Genomic DNA, 11006 nt, shown 5'->3' on the forward strand with positions numbered 1-11006 from the left:
GTTAAGCAGGCCTTCGGTAATCTCGGATTACTGGCCGGTTACGGTGCTAAACCCATAGGGGCGGGTTTGGGTCGTGACAGTTCCTTTTCTGCTGCAGTTGGGTAATACCAACAATAGTGGCCGGCCGGCCACCTCTTATGTACGGCCGTCGACCTTTTTCAGACAGACAGTGTTTATTTTCCTGCAAAACAGAGCAAAAGTAGTGGCAAAACAGAGGCATTCTCTATAGACAGAACAATTCTGGCAGCAAAACAGAAGCGTTTCCAGGAGCATGATTGCATTGGCATGCATGGTTCCGTAACCTCTGCTCAAGTTTAATTAGTTTGCATAGCTATCAGTTAATTAGTTAATTAATTAGTGAGTTAATTCCCTTGAATTTGTAATAACTTAGTTGATTAAATATCATGTTGTGTTTAATTCATTAGCTTAGTTAAAACTTTTAATAATTAGCTAGTGTAGTTAATTTATTTCATTTGGTTTGTAATAGCTAGTTAATTTGGTAATTATCTATGACATTTATTCAGACCCTCCTGCGTGAGGGCAAAATTATAATATTGTGTATGTCTTTCAACCCCACATCTTTCTCCCTTTTATTTATCCGCTTATGATAGATAGTATAGAGCATCATGTTTCTTTTAGCATTTTTCATGATTTGCATCCATTTGTCTCACATACATAGGGTTCGGTTCATCATTCTAACGGCATTGTCATTTATTATTTCCTTGAATACGTGCGCCACCGCATGCTATCAAAGTGATTCACATGACATATTAGACAACCGAACCTATTAGTTGCATTTTTGTATGTGTTGTATTAGTCACTTGCATATTAGAGCATGCATTTTTCTAATTATTTTGTTTCTTCTTTGGCTTGCCTTGGAGTACTAGGTAAGCATTTATTGCTTTAGCATATTGCATGCGTGTGATTGTTGCCATATCTAGCATGATTACCATGAAACTAAGTGCTTACTTGATCTATCTCTTGAATGCCTGTGGATAAAGGCTAATTGCTTGAATTGGAATAATTTGGGTAATGTACATATGAGGTCACTTTTTCAAGTGATACATATTCTAAACAATTTTCAAACAAACATGAAATCAAAGTGTTCCAACTTTTGCAAATTAGTCTATATTTGTGTGCAACACATAGTAATGTTAATCTAATAATCGGAACAAGAGCATATAATATAAATAAGAATCATATATTGATTAGTAGAGGCCGATCTCTGATCCGGCGAGTGGGGTGCTCAATTCATGACTTTCCTCTCTCATAGTTAGGTTTCTGAGCCGAGACACTTTGGTGATAACGGATAAGTGGTCTTTGGCACGAGTCTCGGGTTTCCTAAATTTTTCAAAAATATTTAAGTGGTGACTCTGAAATCTGACAAAGCAGTCCATTTTTGGAATTTTAATTCAAAATCAATTTTCTAAAAGATTTGCCCGATTTGGAGTCATTTGTGTTTATCTATCTCACATTGCACTTGTGAAATCAGATTCAGAACCACGGGAGTCTAAATTGTAGGGCTATCGTATCCGAAAGGAGCACGAAAAGCAAGCTACAGTTTCTAGCGATTCTATTAGGGAATTTAGAGAACTTGACTCAAACTTCATAATGTGAAATTTTATCTACATTTATATGTTCTTTGCATTACATTTGTAATGGTGTGCTTAAGTCACTGTGTTTGCCATCTGCTATTCTTGGACGGTTTGCTAGAGCCTTGCCCAAAAGCTTGCCAAATGGCTGATCGGTCGTGGGCTCTGCCATTTTGAGAACACAACCCTTGGATCTGGACTACCGCTATACTGTTTGATCCTCCTTTCACTTCTCGGTGTTAGGTGTGAGAGGTATATTAGGTAGTCGTGTTGAGGTACCCCTTTTAACTAATCGACCTACAGCATATAATAAGCCATAGTGACTGATCCAAACTAGGACATAATGCTCACCCATGTGTAGGATTGTGTGGAACTACTTGCTTGAAGTAGTAAAATCCTAGACCATGCCAAAAGCTAAGACAAGGTAATCCTTCCCCCCCTCCCCCTTATAGGAGTGTTTTGGCTCTCTTTACTTGGTATGTACTTTACAGTGAAATTGTACAAGGGTCTCTTTATTTAGTATGTGCTTTATAGTGAAACTATACATGGGTGCTTTATATCACTGGTACAGTTGGTATTAGTTTGTGGGACAGAATTCAACGGGGAGTATTTTCATCCAGCTGTGATCATATCTGTTCTAGTGAAATTGGGCTGAGGTGCTGTCTGTTTTCTCTTTTGCTAGGTAGTCCTGGAACCATAGCTTCAGGAGGCTCTGATATCTCCCAAGTACTCTGGACTCGTGTCGATAGACTTCATCAGGTCGGAAATTTAGTTCAAAGGCAGCCAGTGTTTGCTTCATTTTCGCTGGTGGTAAGATAAATGAGGGCCATATAGGGTTCACCAGTTCCACTATTCCAATATTCACCAGTTAGATCATGTTTGTTCAGCTTATCCCGGGCATCTACTCCTATCATGGCTCAGCCTCTGACAAATCTAGAGGATTTACTGATCTATTTTCAGCAAACAGTAGATTCGCTCCAACAGGATATTACCCGACAAACTGAGGTCACTAATAGGTTGCAATAACAACAAAAGCAGCCTACTGCGACTTCTGCTTCTCATGTGCCTAACGTGGCTACTCTTATGCCAGGCACCATTGCCAATAAAGCTCAGGATCCACCGGGTGTTCCTATTCCTTTAGTCCAGACAAAACCAGTCGCGGTTCAAATGTCTAGAGCTCCAGCCGAGGCACCTTGCAAGTTTGAGTTTGACCCGACCCTACTCAAAGTCAACAAACTTCAAAAACTATTCAAGAAAGCGCAAGGGGTTAGCTTCATTCCGGGTATTGAGGATGGATATACTGAATCTGCAGTCATTTTGCCAGAGTGGTTCAAAATGTCACATATTGACCATTTCGATGGCTCTGGAGATCCAATGGTGCATCTGCGCCTGTTTTCTAATATCCTACAATCGATGGTTTTGACCCAAGTTCAGAAGATGTCATTAGCCGAACCTTGTCTGGAATAGCTGTCATTTGGTATGCTAAATTGAAGGACTCTGCGAAACAGAGCTGGCAGGAGTTAGCCGAATCCTTCGTTGCCCAATATTCCTACAACACGCAAATCGAGGTCACAAATCGTGATCTTGAGACAACACGTCAGGAATCGAAGGAGGGCTTCTCAGAGTTTGTTATTCGATGGAGGACAAAGGTGGCTATGATGGTGAATAGGCCTCTAAAGAAAGAACAAGTCCGTATCATTGTTAGAAATCTGCACGAAAGGCTATTACAGAAAATGATAATCCTCCCACTATTCAACTTTAAGGACCTCCATGAAATTGGGGTTCAAATTAAGGATGCCATCAGACAATGGATCATTATGGAAAACCATGAGTTTGTGAGGAAGAATGTTGTTCACAGTTCCAATGTAACTACCAGTGGTAGCACAGTTGCGAAATGCTCAGAAGTAAATACTGTCACCACTCCTATCAAAAATTATTTTCCTGATAATAGCCAAAAACCAACCACATCAACTTGACCCCAAGCCCGAAATTTCCATCTTTTTTACATGAGTTTCTCTCAAGCCTTGAAAACGCTGCTAGAAAAAAGGCACCTAGAGCTCCTAGAACCCCTTCCTCTTCCAAATCCTCTTCTACTAAGACATGACCCGCTAAATACTCTGCTTATCATCAACAACATGATCATGATACAAACCGTTGCATCTGCCTCCGTCATAAGATTCAGGATCTTATTGACGAAGAGATCATAGCTCTACCAAAAAGACCTCAGGCCACCACTAACCCATTACCTTTACACCTCAACCTAATCCATACACTACCATCCATCTACAACCCCAGCATATACATCACCCCAGCCCGCTTACCCAAGCTTGAGGTGTTCATTCCAGAAAACACGGACTTGTGTATGATGGTTGCACTTGAACCCCAATCATCTCAAACCCACGAACCCACTACTTCTAAGCTAATGAGCATGATTGAAGATCTTCAGAGAACTGTGGCAGATCTAGCCTTTGGGATATTGGCTCCATCATTGACCACATCACATACCAGAAATTTCACGTCAAAAGGCTCTCCAATCTTGGGAAGGGTTGCATTTGAAAAAGGCCAACCCAAAGCCGTTTCAAGTTTGGGTGACGACATGTCAACAATAACTGGGCCACACCTCAACGTAGCCACCCAATCCCTTGGCAAAGCTGAAGCAAGTGGCAAGAACAAGACTGGAGTAAGTATTGATTTCTATGAACATCTTCGGTGGGCTATTGAGGATTTGAAGGTCAAAGGGCTGAACAAACAGCAAATGCTTGCAGTTGTCGCAAAGACTATGGATGACACTTTTGTCGTTTAGGTTAGAGGCATTTTTAATCCAAGAATAAACCATGAAAAGGGCTGTCGTACCAAAAACGCCACTTTCAGCCCCAATCTTACACTCGTAAGAGATCATTAAACCTAGGCAACACCTGCCAACCCCTCTGTCAATCCTTCCAGGACTGGTAACTGCACCTTCAATCCCCTTTACATGACCTTATCCAAAGCTCTCCAAATCCTTATAGGACAAGGCCATCTCAAACCCCTTGACCTTCGGCCTCTCCCTGATCCTCTTCCAGCCAAGTATAACACTGTCAAGTACTGTACCTTCCATCAACAAACTGGCTATGACACTGACAGTTATTTTCATCTTCGCTATGAAGTTCAAGATCTAATTGACAAAAAGGTCATCACTCCATCAGGTCCTACAAAGTCTATCGGCGCTAGATCAATGAACTTGGGGGGATGATGCAACTAGTCCTGTGATCAGAAATGAACCACCTATTGATAGCGCTCATTTTACTTCGAGCATGGTGGATGGCATGCACTGGTTTTAACAATATTGAAAATGTTGGTTATTTTACTTTCGGACTTGGGTATTTAGTCAGTCTTGTTATATTGAGTCAGTCTTTTGGTATCAGAGGTTGGTGATTTCAGGAGTGTTAACTAGGACATCACTATCTTATTTTGTGTTTGTCTTTTTCACTATTTCTTTTGAATTTGTTTATACCATTGAGGCAGTTGAGCTAGAAGTTTTGAATGAAACGACAGTAATTTTCACCTACTTTTTTGTGCCTTTAAATCATTACATTGACCAAAGTTTTTCAAGACTTTTATAACACTGTGATAAAAACAAAGAGGGAGGGAGGAATTCCTTGGGATTTGTAAAATTTGATCGACTGAGAGGAAGAGAGGAGTGCTAAGCCCTTAATGGATAAGATCATGTCTGTTAATGTGAGTATTGATAAGGATCCTAGCTTGATCCAGATTGCTTCTACATTGTCTTCAAAAGAGCACGACCGACTAGTCACTTTATTAAAAAATTTCAAAAAATGTTTTGCATGGTCTTATGAAGACATGCCTGGAATTGATCTTGAGATTGTACAACATAGGATCACTCTCAGCCTCAAGACTCGACCCCTTTGCTTTCAAGCTTTGATTCAGAATGTTCAACGATCAACCAAAATATGAGGTTTACATGGTCGGATTGGAAGCAGCTCTTGAACTAGGGGCAAGAAGGTCAAATGTCATCAAAGAAAACTTGCATAGCTGGATGAGAAACAACCCTTGAACTAGGGGCAAAAAACTTCAGATGTGATCAAAGATTCAAAATTGGGTCATTTCTTAAGCCAATGGAGATCGGCAAGAAAGCCAAATCCCATAAATGGTGAGAATAAATTTTTGTTTCACTGAAGGACAATTAGGTTCCTATCCATGACACTAGGGGAAAATTCAAACCCAATTGGATGGGCCCTTACATCATCAAGACTATTTAGTCAAGGACAACAGCCATTCTCATGGATTCAGATGGCCTAGAGATCTCATAATCAATCAGCATGGACAAGTTAAACCTTTCTATTCTTGAGGAGCTTGCTGGGCTGAAAACCAGGAAGGGCGACCCAGGAAAAAGTTAGAGCATGAAAAAGAAAAAGAACAAAAATGAAAAAAATGAAAATAAAGAAAAGAAAGTAAAATGAAAAGAAAAAATAGAGCTTGCAAGGTTGAAAACCTAAAAAGGCTGCCTTGGCAAAAGTTAGAATGGAAAAGGAGAGTGTTAATACCCAAGTGCACCTTACCCTGGGAACTATGTAAGGCCTGATTCTCATCTTTGGGATACGTAGGCAACTTCATCCTGAAGTTCGGCCCCAACCATTTTCAGCTTGCTAGTCTCATCCATGTTGATTGGCTTATCCTTATTCAAACTCTGTTATCCTATCCATGTGCAAATTTGCTCATCTTCGTGCTCATTTTCATTCAAAATCGGTAGTCCTATTCTATTAGAAGATTCAGCTGCAAGACAAATCAAGTTCAAATCTAAGCTTACACATCTCAAGAGTTAATTCCACGTTGGTTGAGCAGTGGCCATTTGCAAACATAGTTTTTGAGGATTTTTAGTAAAGTTGACTAATTCTCTCGGAAATTATTCCATTTTTCCAAAACCAGACCATTTCTTGGACCCAAAAAAGAAATTTTTTAGTGCTCATAGCCTAACTTACATGATTTCAAAGCAAAAAGTTGAACAAGTATGTTAATCTAAACTCTCATATTGGTCAAAATTGTTTTAGCTGAAGCAAAAAAAAAATGGTCAAAGTGATGAACTAGGGGCATAGTCGAGTTAGGTTTTCTGTCTTTTTCCCATTGTCAACGTACTCGCTAGAAAGGGCACAATTGAAGCTAGCACCAGGGGCCACAAGCTTTTTCATCCTCCAAGTAGCGAGGTACTGAGCCAAGTGTGAAGCACGGATTGGAAATGGAGTTGGATATTCGACCCCCTTATTTGGACGGGTTTGATCACACCCAAATTAGCGTCTGAATCGGAACGGGGAAGTAGAAAACGCAATGTGTTAGACCAATCAATGGTATACCTGGCCGGTGGGAAATGTTGTAGCTCATCTCGGTCAAGTTAAGCTAGGGGCAACGCCAAGCTATGTCAACTGCAAATCTGCTGCACATCCAGTTGCACCACCATCCCTCTCAAGGAAAGTCAACTAGCCATTAGTGGAAGAAATAGAATCTAGCAGAGTATTAGGGGCAAGGGTCCATAACTTTCAGCTTATCCATCAACCACACCTGGGAAGGGATAAAAAAAAAAAAAAAAGAGAAATTAAAGAATAGAGAATTGTGTGCTGAGAGAAAAAGTGAGCGTAGACACCCCATTTTTTACTGCCCTTACGACTTGGACGTCACCACTTGCACACCCAATGATGAGTGTGTATGCTTGTTAAGTACTCGGAGTCCTCAGCGGAATGTCACAGCTTTGAGCCTTCGAGCCCTACACACCTCTTGCCTTGTTTTGGACCAAAACCAGAGTTTTTCAAGCCTGCAGACCCTTATGACCTGCCAGCCACCACCTTTGGCTTCTGGCCGCTGATGTGGCCTGCCGGTCAGCATTAGTGGCCTGCTGGCCACAAGTGTGTTTTGCAGATATTTTTCTGCCAGTTGTTGGCACAGATGCATGCACCTTCTTACACGTGTATGTAGTGATATTTGTGAGGGAGTGTGATGGTTTTCTACACACCTCTTGCTTTCAAGGTTGGAAAATTTTGGAGCAAATTATTTTCTCTCTCTACAATTCTCTCTCTGTCTTGCAAATTTCTTAAACTTTTTCCTATAGACTCTAAACTAAACCTTACCATCTTTCAGATGAGGTACTTTTGAGCCCTTTTTGAGCTCTTGAGGGTGTGTTTGTGTTGAATTGTTGCTTGGAAGTACTCTCCTCTTCAAGAGGTATAAGTGTCACGACCCGAACCCGCCCCCCTGGGTTAAGGACGTAACTGGCCAGTAATCCTAAGATTACCTACGGCCTCAAACCAAAACAGACTTAAGACATCAGAGTAAAGGGGGCCAAAAGGGAAGCAAAAATTTAAAACTTTGTCCATAGAGCCGTGCTTACATGCACATCAACAGACCATATTCACTTACGTTAATAACCCACATCAAAAGTACAGTTTCACAAAATTCATTACAGACATGATCATCCAAGGCGAGTCAACCTATGACGGACTATTTACAGATATACATAAAGTCCTTGCCGACAAGACAAAATATAATTACAAAACACAAAAGGCAAGGGTAGGTCTCAAGAGTGAGACACAAGGCTGACTTCCTCAAAACTCGGATTTTTCCTAGCAGACTTCACTGGGGCTGGGTTTGGACTTCCCTTAGCTCACCTACAAACACATAAATGAGCGTGAGCGATAGCCCAATGAATAATATCAAATGCAGAAATTACATAACAATGTAAAACAACATGTTCCAAACGGCCTTTGGCCCAATTCACATTTCTACTTAACATATATATATACTTATACATAATTTAGATCAAGTGACTGTAGTTCCAACATACTGGCCTTTGGCCCATTCAGGTTTCCTTTCTTGTCAAAACGGCCTTCGGCCCATTCATTCATGTCGAAACGGCCTTCGGCCCATTCATTTCTGTCAAAATGGCCTTTAGCCCATTCATTCACGTCAAAACGGCCTCCGGCCCACTCATTCATGACAGAACGACCTTCGGTCCATTCATATAGGTCAAAACGACCTTTGGCTCGCTCATTTACATCAAAACGACCTTTGGTCCATTTATTTACATCAAATCGACCTTCGGTCCATTCATTCGTATCAAAACGACCTTTGGTCCGTTCATTGATTCCTGTCAGACTTTTGTCCACAATCCCAATTAACAACTCATAAAGTTTATAAGGGAATAACAATTGGACATTGACAAGCTTTCAAATATTGATATTACTCACAGTGATCGGCTTGCGGATTTGCCCTGGAGCTTGACCCTACACGTTTCATGAACACAAAAGGGTCATTAACAGTTCAATCCGTTCTTTAATTCACATATTCCTCTTTAGGCTTTATTATTATCTCATTAACTCATTTACAATGCTTAACATATGCCTAAGAGTGCTTGCAAGTGAAAGAGAACGGAAAACAGAACACAAAATGCAAAAACAGGATTTCAGAAAATAGGGTCCCCGCTCGAGCGTGGACTTCCCCGCTCGAGCGTACCCTTAGGTCTGCAAAAGTACTGGTTGCCTTCAATTCCAGCTCGAGCGTGAACTCGGCCGCTCGAGCGTACTTCCTGTCTACATAGCTCCCCGCTCGAGCGTCAAATTCCCCGCTCGAGCGGGAACCATGTCTGCAAAAAAATGCTGGGAGCTCGTTTTCTCCGCTCGAGCGGCACTTCACCCGCTCGAGCGGACATCGAAAATCTGGGTTTTCCAGATTGAGTTCTTGAGCTTCATCTCGACATTCAAAGGTTCTAAATGCATGATTTCGGTCCAAACTTCACATAATCATGTACTAACATGGTACAAACATAGAATTACAACATATTGAAGCTCAATTTCATAATTTATCTACATGCATGGCTCATTTTCCACCAACTCATTACCAATGTAACCATTTCATGCATTCAAAGCTTCTACTTCCATGGATTCTACATGCATGTGACATATAACCTTCATTCTCATCTCATATGATGAAGAGATGGTCAAATACATGGATTTCAACCAAAATTGCAACATGAGTCATGTAATTCAAGCTCAAATATGGAAATTCAAAACAATACATACATGCATGCATATATAGTCTTCAAATTCCTCAAAACCAACTCCTTTCATGTTCTAGATCACAAATTAATCTTCAATTCACGAAATCACAACTCAAATTCATGACTTAGGGGTTGGTTACTCACCTAGGAGCTTTAATCTTCCAAATTCTAGTCAATTCTTGAGTTAAATCTTCAAATTCCCAAGCTAGAGCCAAAAATTGCTCAAGTCTCTTCCTTTCTCTCTCTATAGCCGGCCTCTCTCTCACTCTCAATTGTTTAACTCAGATTTTGAGTTTTAAGAGAGCTAAAGAAGAGTGCAATGCAAATATACAACAAGCCCCACTAACAATTATTTTAATATAAAATAATGGGGTACTTAATTTATCAATTTAATCAGTTTAAATTGACCAGAATCAATTTTCAATTAAATTTCACCGTAGGCTCTAAAAATTATGCCAATCACAATGGTGTAATCAATTTCGGGTTCTGTAGCCGATAAGGCCTCCAATTTAATTTCCGAAGCGGTAAAATCAAACAGATATTCCTACGGTGAACAGATAGAAATTCAAAACCACATATTTTCACATAATGGCATACAAAACCATGCTAAACACATGACCATAACAACTTAAGGACCAATTAGCATAATACAGAACAGGGATGTCACAATAAGGCTTAGCTTGTTTCCTTGGTTTTGTTTGCTATTTTCCTATTGTTTTCCTACTATTTTTCTATTGGTTTTGGGCAGTTTAAACTATGTAATTTTGGACTGAACCTTGTGGTTTAAGGCCTTAAAGGGTGGACGGGTGGTTCACCTCTCTTTCCACCTTGCTTGTCTAGCCTTTATCCTTGTGTTTCCTACCTTTACACTATCTTTTTTTGAGCTTTTAAACATTGATTTTCAGGACTTTTTTAGTGGGTAAAATGTTATTTTGAAGTCAAAAATTGGAGGGGTTAGCCTCCCCTCTTTGTGTCTTGCTTACTAGCCTAACATGCTCCATGTTTTAGCTTATTGTTCTAGCTATTTTTGACTTAATTCCAACATGATTTAGAACTGTTTTAGCACTATTTTAGGATTGTTTTTAAGTGTTCATTGCATTTGACCCTTGTATTGCATACTTGTAGTGTAATTGTTCTCATAGGTTTGGTGGTCTAGGCCTAAGCCAAAAACCTATTTGAGTTGATAGCATTTGTTTATGGCTTTCCATACTTGTTTTCACCCCTAATCACTTTTGCAACCTCCTTCCTTTCTTGGCTTTTGCTTTGCTTTGAAAGTTGGTTCAAACTAGTTTCTTAACAAAGCATGAGATTGAAGTATTGTGCTTAATGGTTTAATCCCTTTGGGGGTTCATTACCAACGGCATGATACTTCT

The sequence above is a fragment of the Camellia sinensis genome, chromosome 5 (assembly GCF_055761805.1).
Source record: "Camellia sinensis isolate YWXY chromosome 5, ASM5576180v1, whole genome shotgun sequence".
Classification (NCBI taxonomy): domain Eukaryota; kingdom Viridiplantae; phylum Streptophyta; class Magnoliopsida; order Ericales; family Theaceae; genus Camellia; species Camellia sinensis.